Source organism: Bombina bombina, chromosome 8 (assembly GCF_027579735.1).
Source record: "Bombina bombina isolate aBomBom1 chromosome 8, aBomBom1.pri, whole genome shotgun sequence".
Lineage (NCBI taxonomy): Eukaryota > Metazoa > Chordata > Amphibia > Anura > Bombinatoridae > Bombina > Bombina bombina.
Window position 1 is genome coordinate 181,124,312 of NC_069506.1, and position 20,443 is coordinate 181,144,754.

Sequence of the window (20,443 nt, forward strand, 5' to 3'; positions counted from 1 at the left end):
GACTATGCTTTCAGGAATAATCACCTGTAACTCCGTGCAAATCCTTCATTTCTTTAACATGTAGCAATTGAGGGATTCAAGGATGCACTGGTAGCTGATAGATGTTGCAAAAACTTTATTGAAGAAAACATTAAAAGTTCATCACTGAACAAACTTCATTCCATAGACAAGTGAGAGGTGCTTGTTCCACACCAGGGACTGCTTGCTGACGCGTTTCGGCTCCAAGGGCCATAATCGTAGCTGCAGTCACTTGCCTTAATGATCCTTAAATATCAGTTAAAGCCAGCTAATAGGTTAAAAACAGTTACACCCTTCTTTTACCTGGGGCAGAACAAAAATACACCTGTTAAAGTCTGAACTCTATATTGCATATATGGACACATAGTGAGTATTATACTAACATAGACCATATAATGACTAAAGACCGTAAAGCTCACTAAATTTAGCTAAGAGTTACCCATATACCTACATTAACAGTATGAAATAACAAATATATATATGTACATAGTGCATACAACAATAATTGCAACTTTTTGATATATTTGAATACATTGCAAAATAGATACATATATACAAAATAGCGAAATTACAAATGCAAATGTCAATACACAAAAGGAAAAGAAAGTGTAAGTCTAATTCGTTCCCTTGTTATAACCTAAGTTTGATGACCTAAATTTGATCAATTCCCAATTAATGTGAAAACATATATAGAGGACTTAATCCAATCTAAGGGTAGAAGAAAGAAAAAAGGTTATAAACCGTGTTTAGAATTCATGGGATTGAGAGTCCCATGAATTCTAAACACGGTTTATAACCTTTTTTCTTTCTTCTACCCTTAGATTGGATTAAGTCCTTTATATATGTTTTCACATTAATTGGGAATTGATCAAATTTAGGTCATCAAACTTAGGTTATAACAAGGGAACGAATTAGACTTACACTTTCTTTTCCTTTTGTGTATTGACATTTGCATTTGTAATTTCGCTATTTTGTATATATGTATCTATTTTGCAATGTATTCAAATATATCAAAAAGTTGCAATTATTGTTGTATGCACTATGTACATATATATATATTTGTTATTTCATACTGTTAATGTAGGTATATGGGTAACTCTTAGCTAAATTTAGTGAGCTTTACGGTCTTTAGTCATTATATGGTCTATGTTAGTATAATACTCACTATGTGTCCATATATGCAATATAGAGTTCAGACTTTAACAGGTGTATTTTTGTTCCGCCCCAGGTAAAAGAAGGGTGTAACTGTTTTTAACCTATTAGCTGGCTTTAACTGATATTTAAGGATCATTAAGGCAAGTGACTGCAGCTACGATTACGGCCCTTGGAGCCGAAACGCGTCAGCAAGCAGTCCCTGGGGTGGAACAAGCACCTCTCACTTGTCTATGGAATGAAGTTTGTTCAGTGATGAACTTTTAATGTTTTCTTCAATAAAGTTTTTGCAACATCTATCAGCTACCAGTGCATCCTTGAATCCCTCAATTGCTAGATGTTCACTCTTGCCATCTCTCAGCTACCCATATCCCAGGAGTAGAGAACTGGGAGGCGGACTTTCTAAGTCAGCAGACTTTTCATCCAGGGGAGTGGGAGCTCCATCCGGAGGTATTTGCCCAGGTGATTCAACTATGGGGCAAACCAAAACTGGATCTGATGGCGTCTCGTCAGAACGCCAAGCTTCCTCGTTACGGGTCCAGGTCAAGGGATCCCTAGGCAACGCTGATAGATGCTCTAGCAGTGCCCTGGTCTTTCAGACTGGCTTATGTGTTTCTACCATTTCCTCTCCTCCCTCGTCTGATTGCCAATATCAAGCAGGAGAGAGCTTCTGTGATTTTGATAGCACCTGCGTGGCCACGCAGGACTTGGTATGCAGATCTGGTGGACATGTCATCCTTTCCACCATGGACTCTGCCGCTCAGGCAGGACCTTCTACTCCAAGGTCCATTCAAACATCAAAATCTAATTTCTCTGCGTCTGACTGCTTGGAGATTGAACGCTTGATTTTATCAAAATGTGGTTTCTCCGAGTCGGTCATTGATACCTTGATTCAGGCTCGAAAGCCTGTCACCAGGAAAATATATCATAAGATATGGTGTAAATATCTTCATTGGTGTGAATCCAAGGGTTACTCGTGGAGTAAGGTCAGGATTCCTAGGATATTATCTTTTCTCCAAGAAGGATTGGAAAAGGGATTATCGGCTAGTTCCTTAAAGGGACAGATTTCTGCTCTGTCTATTCTTTTGCACAAGCATCTGGCTGATGTTCCAGACGTTCAGGCGTTTTGTCAGGCTTTGGTTAGAATCAGGCCTGTGTTTAAACCTGTTGCTCCACCATGGAGTTTAAATTTAGTTCTTAAAGTTCTTCAAGGGGTTCCGTTTGAACCTTTGCATTCCATAGATATCAAGCTTTTATCTTGAAAAGTTCTGTTCCTAGTAGCTATCTCTTCGGCTCGAAGAGTTTCAGAGTTATCTGCCTTACAGTGTGATTCCCCTTATCTGATCTTCCATGCAGATAAGGTAGTTTTGCGTACCAAACCTGGGTTTCTTCCTAAGGTGGTATCTAATAAGAATATCAATCAGGAAACTGTTGTTCCGTCACTGTGTCCTAATCCTTCTTCAAAGAAGGAACGTCTGTTACACAATCTTGACGTGGTTCGTGCTTTATAGTTTTATTTGCAAGCTACTAAGGATTTTCGTCAAACATCTGCATTGTTTGTTGTCTATTCTGGAAAGAGGAGAGGCCAAAAGGTTTTGGCAACTTCTCTTTCTTTTTGGCTGAGAAGCATAATCCGTTTAGCTTATGAGACTGCTGGCCAGCATCCTCCTGAAAGAATTACTGCTCATTCTACTAGAGCGGTAGCTTCCACATGGGCTTTTAAACATGAGGCCTCTGTTGAACAGATTTGTAAGGCGGCGACTTGGTCTTCGCTTCATACTTTTTCTAAATTCTACAAATTTGATACTTTTGCTTCCTCGGGGGCTATTTTTGGGAGAAAGGTCTTACAGGCAGTGGTGCCTTCCGTTTAAGTTCCTGCCTTGTCCCTCCCTTCATCCGTGTCCTAAAGCTTTGGTATTGGTATCCCACAAGTAATGGATGAACCTGTGGACTGGATACACCTTACAAGAGAAAACAAAATTTATGCTTACCTGATAAATTTCTTTCTCTTGTGGTGTATCCAGTCCATGGCTCGCCCCCTGTCACTTTAAGGCAGGTGTTTCTCTTGTTAAGTGTATTCAGTCCACGGGTCATCCATTACTTATGGGATATATTCCCTTCCCAACAGGAAGTTGCAAGAGGATCACCCAAAGCAGAGCTGCTATATAGCTCCTCCCCTCACATGTCATATCCAGTCATTCTCTTGCAACTCTCAACATAGATGGAGGTCGGGAGAGGAGAGTGGTGTTTTATACTTAATTATTTCTTCAATCAAAAGTTTGTTATTTTTAAATGGCACCGGAGTGTGCTGTTTTTTTCTCAGGCAGTATTTGGAAGAAGAATCTGCCTGTGTTTTCTATGATCTTAGCAGAAGTAACTAAGATCCACTGGCTGTTCTCGAACATTCTGAGGAGTGGGGTAACTTCAGAAAGGGAATAGCGTGCGGGGTCCCCTGCAAATAAGGTATGTGCAGTAAAATATTTTTCTAAGGAATGGAATTGACTAAGAAAATACTGCTGATACCGATGTTATGTAAGTACAGCCTTAAATGCAGTGGAAGTGACTGGTATAAGGCTGATTAATGTATATACAGTAAAGTAATTTTCTAGGAATGGAATTTGACTAAGAAAATGCTGCTATTACTGAAGTAATGTAATAAGTCTTAAATGCAGTAGAAGGACTGGTATCAGGCTTATCAATAGAGATACATACTCTTTAAAAAATAAAAGAAAAAGATGTTTAAAACGGTTGCTGGCATGTTTAATCGTTTTTGTGAGGTACTTTGGTGATAAAAATTTATTGGGGCATGAATTTTCCACATGGCTGACTTATATTTCTGCATGGAAACAGTTAACTGAGGCTTCCCACTGTTGTAATATGAGTGGGAGGTGCCTATTTTAGATCTTTTTTGCGCAGTAAAAATTCAGTCTCTGTCTTCCTGTTTCTTCCTGCATGACTCAGGACGTCTCTAGAGAGCTCAGGGGACTTCAAAAGTCATTTTGAGGGAGGTAATCAGTCACAGCAGACCTGTGACAGTGTGTTTGACTGTGTTTAAAAAACGTTTTTCTCTATATTATTATCCGTTTTGGGTATTAAGGGGTTAATCATCCATTTGCAAGTGGGTGCAATGCTCTGCTAACTTAATACATTTATTGTGAAAATTTGGTTGCTATAACTGATTTGGTTCATTGTTATTTCAACTGTGACAATTTTTGTGCTTCTTAAAGGCACAGTAGCGTTTTATTTAGTGCTTGTAAACTTATTTCAAAGTGTTTTCCAAGCTTGCTAGTCTCATTGCTAGTCTGTTTAAACATGTCTGACACAGATGAATCTGTTTGTTCATTATGTTTGAAGGCCAGTGTGGAGCCCCATAGAAATATGTGTACTAAATGTATTGATTTCACTTTAAATAATAAAGGTCAGTCTTTATCTATAAAAGAATTATCACCAGGCGACGAGGGGGAAGTTATGCCGACTAACTCTCCTCACGTGTCAGTACCTTCGCCTCCCGCTCAGGAGGCGCGTGATATTGTGGCGCCAAGTACATCAGAGACGCCCATACAAATCACTTTACAAGACATGGCCACTATTATGAATAATACCCTGACAGAAGTATTATCTAAATTGCCAGAATTAAGAGGCAAGCGCGATAGCTCTGGGATAAGGACAGAGCGCGCTGGTACTGTGAGAGCCATGTCTGATACTGCGTCACAGTTTGCAGAACATGAGGACGGAGAGCTTCATTCTGTGGGTGACGGATCTGATCCAGGGAAACCGGATTCAGAGATTTATAATTTTAAATTTAAGCTTGAGAACCTCCGTGTATTGCTAGGGGAGGTTTTAGCGGCTCTGAATGACTGTAATACAGTTGCAATTCCAGAGAAATTATGTAGGCTGGATAGATACTATGCGGTGCCGGTGTGTACTGACGTTTTTCCTATACCTAAAAGGCTTACAGAAATGATTAGCAAGGAGTGGGATAGACCTGGTGTGCCCTTTTCCCCACCTCCTATATTTAGGAAAGTGTTTCCAATAGACGCCACTACACGGGACTTATGGCAAACGGTCCCCAAGGTGGAGGGAGCAGTTTCTACTTCTGGCACTATGTCCCGGTGGAGGATAGTTGTGCTTTTTCGGATCCAATAGATAAAAAATTAGAAGGTTACCTTAAGAAAATGTTTGTTCAACAAGGTTTTATCTTACAGCCCCTTTCATGCATTGCGCCTGTCACTGCTGCTGCGGCATTCTGGTTTGAGTCTCTAGAAGAGGCCATTCACTCAGCTCCATTGGATGAAATTATGGACAAGCTTAAAGCACTTAAGCTAGCTAATGCATTTGTTTCTGATGCCATTGTACATTTAACTAAACTAACGGCTTCTGAGGTCGCATGGGTGGAAGGTGAACGTGGAAAAGTGTTCTCTATCACCACTCACAAGAGTCTCCTTCCTAGGGACTCTTATAGATTCGGTAGAGATGAAAATTTACCTGACGGAGTCCAGGTTGTCAAAACTTCTAAATGCTTGCCGTGTCCTTCATTCCATTCCACGCCCGTCAGTGGCTCAGTGCATGGAAGTAATCGGCTTAATGGTAGCGGCAATGGACATAGTGCCATTTGCGCGCCTGCATCTCAGACCGCTGCAATTATGCATGCTAGGTCAGTGGAATGGGGATTACTCAGATTTGTCCCCTCTACTAAATCTGGATCAAGAGACCAGATATTCTCTTCTATGGTGGCTTTCTCGGGTCCATCTGTCCAAGGGCATGACCTTTCGCAGGCCAGACTGGACGATTGTAACAACAGATGCCAGCCTTCTAGGTTGGGGCGCAGTCTGGAACTCCCTGAAGGCTCAGGGATCGTGGACTCAGGAGGAGAAACTCCTCCCAATAAATATTCTGGAATTAAGAGCAATATTCAAGGCTCTTCTAGCTTGGCCTCAGTTAGCAACACTGAGGTTCATCAGATTTCAGTCGGACAACATCACGACTGTGGCTTACATCAACCATCAAGGGGGAACCAGGAGTTCCCTAGCGATGTTAGAAGTCTCAAAGATAATTCGCTGGGCAGAGTTTCACTCTTGCCACCTGTCAGCGATCCACATCCCAGGCGTGGAGAACTGGGAGGCGGACTTTCTAAGTCGCCAGACTTTTCATCCGGGGGAGTGGGAACTTCATCCGGAGGTGTTCGCTCAACTGATTCGTCGTTGGGGCAAACCAGAACTGGATCTCATGGTGTTTCGCCAGAACGCCAAGCTTCCTCGTTACGGATCCAGGTCCAGGGACCCGGGAGCGGCGCTGATAGATGCTCTAGCAGCCCCTTGGGTCTTCAACATGGCTTATGTGTTTCCACCGTTTCCGCTGCTGCCTCGACTGATTGCAAAGATCAAACAGGAGAGAGCATCTGTGATTCTGATAGCGCCTGCATGGCCACGCAGGACCTGGTATGCAGACCTAGTGGACATGTCGTCCTGTCCACCATGGTCTCTACCTCTGAGGCAGGACCTTCTAATACAAGGTCCTTTCAACCATCCAAATCTAATTTCTCTGAGGCTGACTGCATGGAGATTGAACGCTTGATCCTATCCAAGCGTGGCTTCTCAGAGTCAGTTATTGATACCTTAATACAGGCTCGGAAGCCTGTTACCAGAAAAATCTATCATAAGATATGGCGTAAATACTTATATTGGTGCGAATCCAAGAGTTACTCATGGAGTAAGGTTAGGATTCCTAGGATATTTTCCTTTCTACAAGAGGGTTTGGAGAAGGGCTTATCTGCTAGTTCGTTGAAGGGACAGATTTCTGCTCTGTCTATTCTTTTGCACAAGCGTCTGGCAGAAGTTCCAGACGTCCAGGCTTTTTGTCAGGCTTTGGCTAGGATTAAGCCTGTGTTTAAAACTGTTGCTCCTCCGTGGAGCTTAAACTTGGTTCTTAAAGTTCTTCAGGGTGTTCCGTTTGAACCCCTTCATTCCATTGATATTAAGCTTTTATCTTGGAAAGTTCTGTTTTTGATGGCTATTTCCTCGGCTCGAAGAGTCTCTGAGTTATCTGCTTTACATTGTTATTCTCCTTATCTGGTTTTCCATTCAGACAAGGTAGTTCTGCGTACTAAACCTGGGTTTTTACCTAAGGTAGTTTCTAACAGGAATATCAATCAAGAGATTGTTGTCCCATCATTGTGCCCTAATCCTTCTTCAAAGAAGGAACGTCTTTTGCATAATCTGGACGTAGTCCGTGCCCTGAAGTTCTGTTTACAGGCAACTAAAGATTTTCGTCAAACTTCTTCCCTGTTTGTCGTTTATTCTGGACAGAGGAGAGGTCAAAAAGCTTCGGCAACCTCTCTCTCTTTTTGGCTTCGTAGTATAATACGTTTAGCTTATGAGACTGCTGGACAGCAGCCCCCTGAAAGAATTACAGCTCATTCTACTAGAGCTGTGGCTTCCACCTGGGCCTTTAAGAATGAGGCCTCTGTTGAACAGATTTGCAAGGCTGCGACTTGGTCTTCGCTTCACACCTTTTCAAAATTTTACAAATTTGACACTTTTGCTTCTTCGGAGGCTGATTTTGGGAGAAAGGTTCTACAAGCAGTGGTTCCTTCCGTTTAAGTTCATGACCCGTGGACTGAATACACTTAACAAGAGAAAACATAATTCATGCTTACCTGATAAATGTATTTCTCTTGTAGTGTATTCAGTCCACGGCCCGCCCTGTCTTTTTTAAGGCAGATCTAAATTTTAATTAAAACTTCAGTCACCACTGCACCCTATGGTTTATCCTTTCTTGTCTTGTTTCGGTCGAATGACTGGATATGACATGTGAGGGGAGGAGCTATATAGCAGCTCTGCTTTGGGTGATCCTCTTGCAACTTCCTGTTGGAAAGGGAATATATCCCATAAGTAATGGATGACCCGTGGACTGAATACACTACAAGAGAAATAAATTTATCAGGTAAGCATAAATTATGTTTTTTATTTTTAAAACTACAGTCACCACTGCACCCTATAGTTTCTCCTTTTTCTTACTTGTCTTCGGTCGAATGACTGGAGGTGGGGGTTAAGGGAGGAGCTATATAGACAGCTCTGCTGTGGGTGTCCTCTTGCAACTTCCTGTTGGGAAGGAGAATATCCCACAAGTAATGGATGAACCCGTGGACTGGATACACCACAAGAGAAAGAAATTTATCAGGTAAGCATAAATTTTGTTTTTTCTTTTCCAGTGTACCATGATGAGCTTGGTGAGCTGCAAGGCTAATGGAGCCGAAGTCTCCGGTATTGATCTTCTCTGCCAGTGTTTGTCTGCGTAGGATAAAAATCTGAAGTCCCCCTGCTCCGCCATAGATCTCTGAGGTTTTCGCCGGTCGGGCGACTTCATTTTTTTTTTTTAGCTAGTGACTGCTTTGCACCCTAATTGGGGGCCTTCTCCGGGCCTGAACTGGTACTCTCACCTTCTTGACTCTAATCTTCTGGGCTGGGGACCCAGGTAGTATGAAATCTAGGTTCTTCATATTTCCCCACCTTTGCTTTCGCAAGGGTCGTAATGGCTGCAGTTTCTTGTGTCTTCTGTAAAATAACCCCGTTGTTTGGTCCTTACTCCTCTGGGTGTCCGCAGATTGGGTATGCTGGATCCACTGGCCTTTATCATCGATTGCAGAAATCAATAGCTTCTCACTGACTAGTAAGGAGATCTGGGTCAGGCTGTTTTTGAGATCAGCAAAACAAAGGTTGTGTAGCTTAAGTACTGTCCCTGATTCAGTGTTAGTCGCTGCCATTTTGTAATCCAGAAGTCGGGTCCAATAATCCGCAATCTCTAGTAAATTGTTAGCCGCTCAGTTGATCAAAGCATATATGGAGAACACCTTAGAACATGTCTAAAAGATAGCTCTCACTGGGGTAGCCAGCACTGTAATGTAAGGAATGCAGTTAGCTTATAATTGGCAGGATTACCCAATGCTGCGGGGGGGGGGGGGGGGTGTAGAATCTGCATTGGAAAGTGGCCTCCGGGATGCTTACCGGCCTAGTTCTGGGTTCTATGGTTGTTAGCTTAGAATAATTAGGATCGTTTAGCTTCTTGCTCCAACTGATGCAGAATATTATGTAGCTGAGAAGTATAAGCTTGAGCAGATAAATAGTAAATTATTAGCTGCATGCAGAGAGCCTCAAATAATGCGACTTATCACCCCCTCCAGGAATATTTTTGATGTACAGTATATGTGAGCAAAGTATGAGACAAATATTTGCTGTTAAAGGGGCAGTCAACACCAGAATCTTTGTTGTTTGAAAAGATAGATAATCCTTAATTACCCATTCCCCAGTTTTGCATAACCAACACAGTTATAATAATTCACATTTTACCACTGTACTTACCTTGTATCTAAGCATCTGAAGATTGCCCCCTTATTTTAGTTCTTTTGACAGACTTGCATTTTAGGCAATTAGTGCTCACTCCTCGGTAAATTCATGGGCATGAACTCAGTGTTATCTATATGAAACACATGCATTTATGCCCTCTAGTGGTCAAAATGCATTCAGATTCAAGGTCTAAGAAATTAGCATATGAACAGCCTAGGTTTAGCTTTCAACTAAGAATACCAAGAGAACAAAGCAAAATTGGTTATAAAAGTAAATTGGAAAGTTGTTTGAAATAACATGCCCTATTTGAATCATGAAAGTTTTTTTGGACTTGACTGTCCCTTTAAGTTTATATTGTGATATGACTTTGTTGTTTGACTTCAGGGTAGAATGTTAAAGCTAGGTGACCATTATTACTCAGAGTTGGTTAAAGCTGAAGTTTGTTGTATAAACTCATTGTGAAAATTTACTGTAGATATTCTTCACAGAATATCGAGTTACAATAAGTTACAATAAGCTCTGAAACTAGGATACTACAGCCCATAGCACTCCACGTGCATTTCATCCCTCCCACTTTGGTAGCAATATATAACTTTATAACCAGAAGAAGCTTTAGCAGTTTAGGAGGATACACAGCAACGGATGGATTTATAACTTGGCATCCTTTCTTTTACTTGGAACCATTTCAAGTAGTGGGATTTAGCCTCCCCTACAGTCTAATAATTGAAGTATATAACTTTGTAAACCAGTGGCCACTGTTTCCACACTGAATATCCACTTGTTTGCCCAGAGTCAGTATCACACTAACAGTGTCCAAAAAAAATCAATAATTAATTATTTAGCCCCCCCACACCCTAATAGTTAAAGTATGTAATTGTGTAAACCAGTGGCCACTCTCTCTCTCTCTCTCCATTCTAATTGCCCACTTGCTTGCCCTGTGTCAGTATCATACTAACAGTGTCCCAAATAACTAAATATAATTAGTTGATTTATGATTTAGCCCCCCAAAGCCTATGAGTTAAAGTGTAAAAATAAAATGCTAGTGAGGGTAAGTGTCAGTTGTTAATCTCTCATACTCCTCTCTCTGAGAGATTAACTTGCCTGCCAGTATCAGTGTTTTGTTCAAATTAATCCCCCCACTCCAACAAATAAAGTTGACTGCCTGAAAAGAAAAATGCTATCTAATTTTATTCCAAATTCTTTTTATTAAAGGAGAATTTTTCTATATCTTGCAGAACAGTTTACAAGAATAAAAACAATTATACAAAACATCGTTTGCGTAACAAGACGTTTCTTGATTACATTTGTCATGTTTTTTTTTTGTTTTTTTTAACATATGTATAGATAACAAGTAAAATGATCTAAAGAGTTAGAAGAAGAAAAATAAGTATAAAAAAAAGGTTTGTTCATTTCTTTTACGATACATTTCCTTAAATGGTAATGGGTATGTAAGATTGATTCATGCAGTATAAGCTTGGAGTGGGCGGTCATTGCATGTCTGACTAAGTCCGATGGATCTAACTAAGGTGTTTAGCAGAGGGCCAACTGTTGTGCCTGAGGGGAGGCCAATGGGATAACGTTATGCGGGTGTTGTTGTGTAATGTACTGCTCCCATATAGCTTGAGCTGCAATGAAAGAATCTCTTGTGTCACATTGGTATGATCTATATTCTTCGAGTTCAATCAATTCTGAGACTCTGTCTCCATGTATCTAGGTTTGGGAGTGTGTCTGATTTCCAATGTTTGGCTATCAGGACAGGGATTTGGCGCTGTTGGTAAATATCCTGAATAAAATTGTGTGGGCTTTGGTAGGGAGTTTAAAATTCTTATTAAGTAACATTATTAAGGCGTCTAATGGGAGGGAGGTCGGAAAAGCCACCTCGGCCTCTGCAACTATGTTCCTCCAGAACCTATTGACACTGTTACACCACCACCACATGTGTCCTATACAACTCCCTACATGGCCGCATCTCCAACACTTGTTGTTGGTTGATGGATATAGTTTATGAATTCGTCTAGGTGTGAGATACCAGTTGTGTAGAATTTTATAATTCAGCTCTAATATTGATGCTGAAGAAGATGAAGTTTTAGTGTTATTGAATATACTAATGGCTGTTTGCGGGAGGATAATAACCCATAGCTCTCTCTCCCACACCTCTATAGAATGTGGAAGGTTACCAGGAGGGGGTGAAGTCAGAAGACAGTGTAGTTTGGTCAATGTATGTTTAAGCGGTTTTGGGGAGATGAACATTTTTTCTAGGTTAGTGAGTGGTCTAATCAAGTTGTTGTAGTGTTTGTGTGTGGTGATATAATGATGGGTTCTCCTATAAGTGTACCAGTTCTGTGCCCACTCATGCCCTTTCTCAAGCAAATGAGTCTGAGAGCAAACTCGTTCGTGCCCAACCAGGTCGTTAATAATGATATTGTGAGATATTTTCCCTGATCCTTGAGTGATAGTTAAGTCGGTTATGGAGAATTCCTTATTATGGAGCAAAGAGGTCAGGGGGGGCGGAATAGAGGAAATATATGGGTTATATCTATTTGCTGCCTCCCACTGTAGGGCTGTTTCTTTAGTAATTGGGTTAGTTATTCCTTTGACTATTTGGCTAAAATGTGTGTTCCAGCAGAGAGAAGATAAGTTTGTGTTAGGATTTAGATTATCCTCAATTGTGGCCCAGCGTTTCTGGGCTTTGTGGATTTTCCAATCCAGCGCCCAAGATTTTGGACCTGGGCAGAGTATTTAAGTGGGAGAGGGATTGGGAGAGTCTGGAGTATGTAGAGGAGTCTAGGGAAGGCGTTCATTTTAATGGCATTTATCCTACCTATCCATTAAAGATTTCTGGCATTCCATGAAGCCATTTCTCTTGATAGGGCTATTTTTATAGGGACGTAATTACAGTCATATATCTTGTCTAGGTCTTCTGCCAAATATATGCCAAGGTATTTTAGGGAATTCTTACACCATCTAAATGGGCAGTTGTTTTTAAGTCTCTGCTCTAATTGAGGGGGCAAAACGATACCCAATATTTCTGATTTAGTCTGGTTGATCAGGAAGTTAGTGAGATTACCGAATATGTCGAATTCCTTAAGTAAAGAAGGAATCAATTTTTCTGGATTTGTGAGAGTAAATAAGACGATTATATTCTTCTTGATTAATTGGGATACCCGATATATCCGGGTTGGCTCTAATCTTGGTGGCTAATGTTTCTAACATGCAAACGAACAGTAATGGGGATAAGGGACAGCCCTGTCGTGTTCCATTCGTTATGGGGAACGGGGGAGAAAGAATGCCATTAAGGGAAATCCGGGCGCTTGGGGAATCATATACTGCAAATATTCTGTGTAACATCGTCTGTCCTAGGCCGAATGCCCTCATTGTTTCTTTTAGGAATGTCCAATTAACCCTTTCTCAGCATCAGTAGACAGCCATATGGTCGAGGTGCCTGAGGTCTTTGCGTGCCAGAGTAGATGGAGATTGCGCAGTGTTATCTTTGGCCTCTATTTGGCACGAACCCCACCTGGTCCTGGTGTATCAATAAGGGTAGAATTAAGTTAAGTCTGTTAGAAAGCATCTTGGCATATATCTTGACATCAGAATGCAACAACGAGATGGGACGGTAATTGGGGATAGAGTTTGGGGATTTATTAGGCTTGGCTATAACTGTTATATGGGCTTGAAGGGCATAGGGGGAAACATGTTTATTTTTATCAATTTCTTGGAAATAAGAGAGGAGAGGGGGTGCCAAAACATTCGCAAACTTAGCGTAATAGATATTTCCAAAGCCGTCTGGGCCTGGTGCCTTTCCCAAGGGGAGGGATTTCATAGCGTCTTTGAGTTCCTTGAGAGTGAAAGGGGATTCTAATTCCCCTCTCTGTTCTGTGGACAGAGACGGGAGATGAAGCTGGGAGATATAATTGGCTATGTCAGTTTGACTAGGCAGGGCTTTTATCCTGTCTAAATTGTAGAGTTTTTCATAAACTCATAAAGCTGAAACTATTGGCGATATCTCTGGAGGAGACCCAGGTGTTGCCATCAGCATCATTAATAGTCATAATAAGTTTTTTGTTAGCCCTTCTCCTCAAGAGCCTTGCCAGAAGTTTTCCTTGCTTGTTAGCTCCTTCGTAGTATGTCTTTTTTAAGAAGAGAGCTTTACGTTTTGCTTAGATTCCCAAAAACAATGATAATTGGTTTCTTTTATGTTGTATGTTTTCTATTAGGGAGCTATTATTTGGAAACCGTTTATGTATGTCCTGGAGTTTAGACAAGTCATCTAGTAGGGATTTTAAGTGTAGGGTCGATTGTTTTTTTTTGGCGGCCTTTATGGCAATAAGTTCCCCTCTGATCACACATTTGTGTGCTTCCCATATTGAGCGTGACTCGACCTCCACTGTGGTATTATGTGTAAAATATTCGTCAATAGATTTAATTAGCTGAGTGCATGTGATTGGATCCTTTAATAAGATCTCGCCAAGTTTCCATGTTATGTCACACCTTTGGGAAGTAGGCCATTTCAAACAGCAACTAACCATAGCGTGGTCTGACCATGTCAGGGGATATATGGCAGTATTGTGTGCTAGTTCTAAGGTGGTGACATCTATTAGAAGGTAGTCTATTCGTGAATAAACTTGGTGGGGGTGGGAGAAAAAGGTGTAATCTTTGGTCTCCGGGTTATGTAATCTCCAGATGTCGTGTACAGCCAAGTTAGATAATAAGGATTTGATTGTTTTCCGAGTTTTGTGGGGGACCGAGGAGGCTCCTGATGAGCAATCTATCTCGGGATCTAGCCCTAGGTTGAGATCATCCCCAATGATCAAGCTACCTCTGGCTATTTCCAGAATAGTATTATGGGCAGAGTTATAAAAGGGAATTGAGTTATTATTCGGGGCATATATGTTGACAAGTGTTACAAGTTTATTGCATAGTGTGCCTGATATAATTAGAAGTCTCCCCCCTTTGTCTCTATAGATATTGGTCAGCTAAAAGGGAATATTTTTCCTAAGAAGTATCCCAACCCCATATATGCCAAGATGCTTAACAGACTTAACTTAATTCTACCCTTATTGATAAGCCAAATTTACCTAAGGCCTGAGCGGGTTCCCGTCCCCTTTTAAAATGGGTCTCTTGGAGGAAAAGTATGTCATATCTGAGTCTTTTGTAGTCCCTAATTGCAATAGACCTTTTTCGAGGGGTGTTAAGCCCTTTGACGTTATGTTTGCGAATCCTAATTTTTAGGGGGTCTTCAGCCATAATTCTTGGGATAGGTGTAGTGTATTTTTGAATTGGTAGCACTAACAGTGAGTTTGTGGCTTAACCATACCCATATGTAGCCACTTAGCGTAGTGGATGTTTGTGAAAATGTGCCTACAGTGACCCGGTATCCTAACGGGTTTGGTAGATGAGTGAAGTAACCTGCATGAATGGTGGAATCTTTAGCTAGTGAGGAACCTGTAAACATTAAACAAGTGAGACATACATAACAAACCTGAAGAAAAATACAAACAATAATATCATTTAAACAGTTGTGAATGTATAAACAGTGTCCTGTGTACACAGTGTGTAAGAGGGGAGAAGAGTGTAGTCAGATGATAATCCTGAACTTAATCAAGTTCTGTCATTGAATGAAGGCATATCTTTTTAAGTTCTTTTAGCTAGGTTTAAAGGCTTGGTGTGCCAAAGCCTGGGATTTTAATGGGCCAGTCCTTGGAAATATGGGGTCTTTGACACTGAGAGATAAACAATCTACTCGTCTATATGTTAGTAAAAATTACTTCTGTGGGCATCCTTTCCGTATATTAGTGCTGTTGTATGAGATGTAGGTGGAGCCTAATAGAGTACCAATAGTCGGCCATAGTGGTCATTTTATGTCACCGTTCTATATGAGGCATATTTAATCATTAAGCTAACTTATTATAGATTGGTAGTGTCATTAAGCAAGATATTAATAACTCTTTATAATTGATAAACTCTAAAGCTAAAGTTAATCAAAAGTCTTCAGTGCCTCACATAACATAAGTGGGTGACACAAAGCAGCCACCCCAAATATTAACAGTCCCTGTAGCAGTGTATAATCATACCACTGTTGCCAATCATCTCAACGGGTCCGGGGATCCCTAGGGTGCTTGAGAGTCTTTATCGGTTGGAGGAGAGGTATGGCTAGTCTTACGTCTCTTTGAGACCACTCTGTTGCAACCGGAATGTTGTTCTCTTGGGCTGTCTTTGTATCGTACAGATGAAGAGGGAGGGGAGTCTATTATTCTTTCAGGAGGGGATTCAAATGTAAGGTTGAGCTTAGCAGCCAGCATATCCAGATCGTTGTATGTTTTGTATATGATTTGAGATCCATTGTGGTTGATTATGAGGCTGAAAGGGAATCCCCACCGGTACCTTATATTGTTCTCTTGTAGGGTCTTGGTGATTCATCGGACCTCTCTCCGCCGTTGTATCATTTGAGGGCAAAGGTCTTGGAATATTTGTAGTGTATGGCCCTGGAAGACAATGCTCTGCCTGGACCTGGATGCCTGCCATATATCCTCCTTAACAGTGAACTTCAGGAGCTTTAAAATTACATCACGTGGTGGTGCAGGTGGTTTAGCAGGCGGCCTGAGGGCTCTATGTACCCTCTCGATGTCCTCATTTTGGAGACAAGGGGACCTTGGGGCTAGATGTTGAAATAATTCTTTCACATAGTTTCTGAGGTGGTCTTGGAGGATCTTTTCAGGAATGCCTCTAATTCTAAGATTATTCCTCCTCCCTCTGTTGTCTAGGTCCTCTATTTTTTCTTGTAGGTTTTGGATCATTGAATCTTGAATAGATAATTGCTGAGTGTTGGAGCTCACCATATTATTTAGATGGTCCTGTCCATCTTCGAGGTAGTCTATACTCGAGCCCATCTCGTTGAGGTCCTTCATCAAGTCTCTAATCTCTTCTTTGATGAAAGATTTCAAGGATTCTATATTTATTTTTGAAGGTAAGCTGGCAATCTGTGATTTAATAGAGATCAGGTGGTCTTGATATTCTCTGGACTTGTCCGGTGTAACGTCATGAGTTAATTCATCTGGTGTTTGTGATCTATCTGTGGTTGTATGCTCTTGTGAATGGAAGAAAGTCGAGACCGAGGGAGCCAGAGAGGCAGGCTTGGTGTGTTTTTCTTGTCTATTCCCCTTCTTCGCTGCCATGATTCAGCAGAGGAGCAGCAAGGTGTGTTGCTTTAAGGACCCGTGAAGGTTCTGTTTTATTGCTGCTGTTGAGGAGACTAATTGAGGTAAACTTATTCAGCCCAAGGTATTCACTCTCCCCCTTGATAAAAATTATGAAGGTCTAATTCAGCAGCAGATAAAGTATAGTTTTATATTCACTGAGTGATGAGATTAAATTTTTCTACTACTAATCAGAGCGTATGAGATGTGGTGTATTTATATGCCCGGCTCCCCTGTGTCTCTTAACCTGTTTTCTGTGTTCTGGAGGGCTATATCTGAGAAGAATAGAATATCAGGTGTCAGGTCTAGAAAAAAGAGACTGTGTGGGGGACCAGGTGTCTGCTGGTATGTCTCTGATATGTGAAAAGCTAGGCCAAATCTAGCTAGTAAGGCCCCTATGCGCACATCTTATCAAGGCCTTGCTTTGTGTTTAGTTAGGCTGCCCGCCTATTGTAGGGATAGTGTTGTCCGCCCTATAGTGCCCTCGTAATATACAATGACTTGCCGGGTGAGGTTATCTGAAGAGTCTAGGCAGGTTAGGTAGGTCGGGGGCTGTCTTAAGCTGGTGTGGGTAATGTTACTTTAAATCCACGATGTAGGTACTTCCAAGATGGCGACTGGTATCTCTGTGTATGCTTTGCCTAGTGATCCGTCAGTATCACCTGTTAGCTGTCAGACCGCCATGTTTCAAGACTCACTGAGGGGGTTGCGTCCTGCTTCTGTACAGTCCCCGGAGCTCTGTTCTGGTATACTGCTCCGTTTGTTCGGCGGGTGAGAGTGATGTTATCACGGCGTGTTGCTGCCAGACCGTCTGCACTGTGAGATCGAGTGATTGTTGGCCCAAGGTGTTTCGAATAAAGCTGCTTCTTTGAGATCACTGTAGCGACCTGTCACCAAGCCATAAGTGGCAATTAAATGCCTTTTTGTGTCAGGATTTTCTAACTACAACGGAGCTACTCTAAATTGTGGCCATGTCCCAGCATGGCAAAGCTCTGCCCCCCAATGCTATCTAATTTTAAGCAATTGTGAAGCTCTGTGCAACACAACATATCTTTTTGGTGGATTTTTTGTTCTGTCCCTCATTGTTGCGCAGCAAGTGTAACTGCAAGGGGATCCAATCTCATGCATATCATAACGTGATTGAAATGAACTGTGGCAGTTTCCAGTGACCGACAATGTCACTGTGATGCACTGCCTACCACACTCTAGAGGTGGGTGTGTTTGTGTTGGGGGGAGTATTTTAATGCTAAGGAATGTTTATAAAACAAATATGAAAAATAAATATTTAGTGTGTATTTATTTTATCATTATTATTTTATAAAATCAGTATTCCTCATTGTGACAGACCCTTCTGTCAGGACTGAAGGAGTTAACTGTGTTTAGCTTTAAGAATCTAATTTCTAAAGACAGGTTTTCTGGCCTCAGCTATTGTGTGCTATAATTACATTTAAGTAATAAACAGGCCATTGTTTAATCACCCTCAGAGAGCAGACGCTAGGTGATAAGACAAGCCAAATGTGTTTAAGTTGTTATCTGCCTAAGTAAAGTATTTAAGTAATGTAATTCTACTGTTTCATAAAAGGGCGTCTTCCCCTTTTTATCTAAATGTACAAGAGTCTTTCAACCCCCCCATCTGGGGTCAAACCTGTATAAATACTAGGCATCTAGCCTTTAATAAATGACATTCTGTTTTAAACCTGAAACTGGCTGGGTTGTGAATTGCTGATTCCCTATGCAGGACATTGTTCCCTGGTACTAACCCTTGGTACACTGTTGGTACCGTAACAATTGGTGGCAAGCGACGGAATGAACCTTATCGCCCAGAAGAGCAACTACACAAGCCAGTAACCTCAGGAAGAGGGAGATTATTACAATACTGACTAAGATGGAAAGAGTACCAGGGACAGAAGTAACCAATGGGCCCACCATATCAGACAGAACCCCTGAAGAAGCAAGCTTTGATCGGGCGGTTAAAATAAGACTGGCACATTATGGCCCCAACCCATCTGCGGAAATTATCGACCGGGTCATAGCAGCTGTGGAGGCCAACCTACTTCGCCAAAGCGGCGCTGCAGCAGCCCAAGTCACAGCAACCCCAGTGGAAAAGGGAAAAGTAAATTTTGCAGCTTTTAAAAACTTCCTGGAAACAGAAGGAGAGATTGATGGGTACCTTGCGGATTTTGAGAGGCAATGTGCACTACACAAGGTACCCGCAGAGGACTGGGTCATGATATTATCCGGAAAATTATCCGGCCGGGCCAGTGAGGCTTTTCGGGCCATTCCAGATGAGGAAGTCGGGGATTATAATACTGTAAAAGAGGCTCTGCTCTCCAGGTATGCGGTTACACCGGAGGCATACAGGAGGCGGTTCAGAGACACTGTTAAATTAACTGGAGATTCCTACCTTGAGTGGGCATGTAAGGTGCACCGCACAGCAGCTCACTGGATAGCGGGGTGCCAAGCCGTGTCTGGGGAAGAGGTGCTGCAGCTATTCCTGTTGGAAGATTGCTTCGACAAGTTACCCGCAGGAGTTCGAGAGTGGGTTCGGGACCGTAAACCCTCCACCCTGCATGAAGCGGCTCGCTTGGCAGATGAGTATACGGATGCCCGCAAACTGGACACTTCTACCACTAAGCCCCCTGCTAGAGTGGAGTACAGACCCCCAGTCACCCCAGCAGCTGCCAGTTACCAACCCCCGGCGCACCGCTATACCACACGGCCTCTGGCCACGAACTACCCTCAGAGAGCCCGGTTCAATTCGCGGGGCTACTCACAACCGATTCGGTGCTTTGGATGTAAGCAACTAGGGCACAAAAGACCAGAGTGTCCCCTAAATGCAGCGAACCAAGCACAGTCCTGGAGAAGACCTGCCGGCGGAATCACACGTAAACCTCAGCCTGCGGCCCGCTACGTAGAGACGCAAGAATGCTGGAGCATCCTACATGAGGCAGACCTTGTGCAAGCTGCCCACCGGAATAACCGGCAACTGGTTAAAGTGAATGGGAAGAAGGTCAGTGGTCTACGGGATACTGGTGCTACCATGACCTTGCTTCAAAAGAACTTGGTGTCTGAGAAACAGTACACTGGAGACACTGTGGCTGTGAGGGTAGCAGGGGGCGATGTGTTCAGCCTACCTGTTGCCAGGGTACATTTGGATTGGGGAGTGGGCGCTAGACCTGTGAATGTGGGGGTCAAGAAGGACTTACCTGCTGATGTTCTCCTTGGAAATGACTTGGCCCCCCTTGTTTCTGCCTACGCTCCTATGGGTCCCGCTGATGTTAACCCTGTGACTACCCGTGCCCAGATGCGTGCAGCAGAGACTGACCCACCTGCTGCTAAGCCCCAGGACGCTGAGCTCAGTAAATCTCTGTCCGCTATTGATACGTGGAAGTCCCGTTACAATGCGCTGATGAAGGAGAAGAGGAGCGCAGAGGAAAAAGCACGTTTAGAACAGGAATCTCTGCTAGACAGGCTGCACCGACAGACTGCAGAAAACACCAGCTTGAGAGTGGAACATGAAACATTAAAGACAAACTTAGTGACACTTGAGGAGAAGCTGACGCTGGCTCATAGTGAGGTGCAGCAACTCAAGGGCACCCTATGTCAGTATGAAGGGATTGTGGATACCTATAAAGAGCAGGTACAGAAAACTCGTAAAGAAGCTGATGGGATTTTGAAGGACTGTTTAGCCCTAGTCTGGGCACTGAGGAAGTTGAACCCTTGTTTGTATGGACA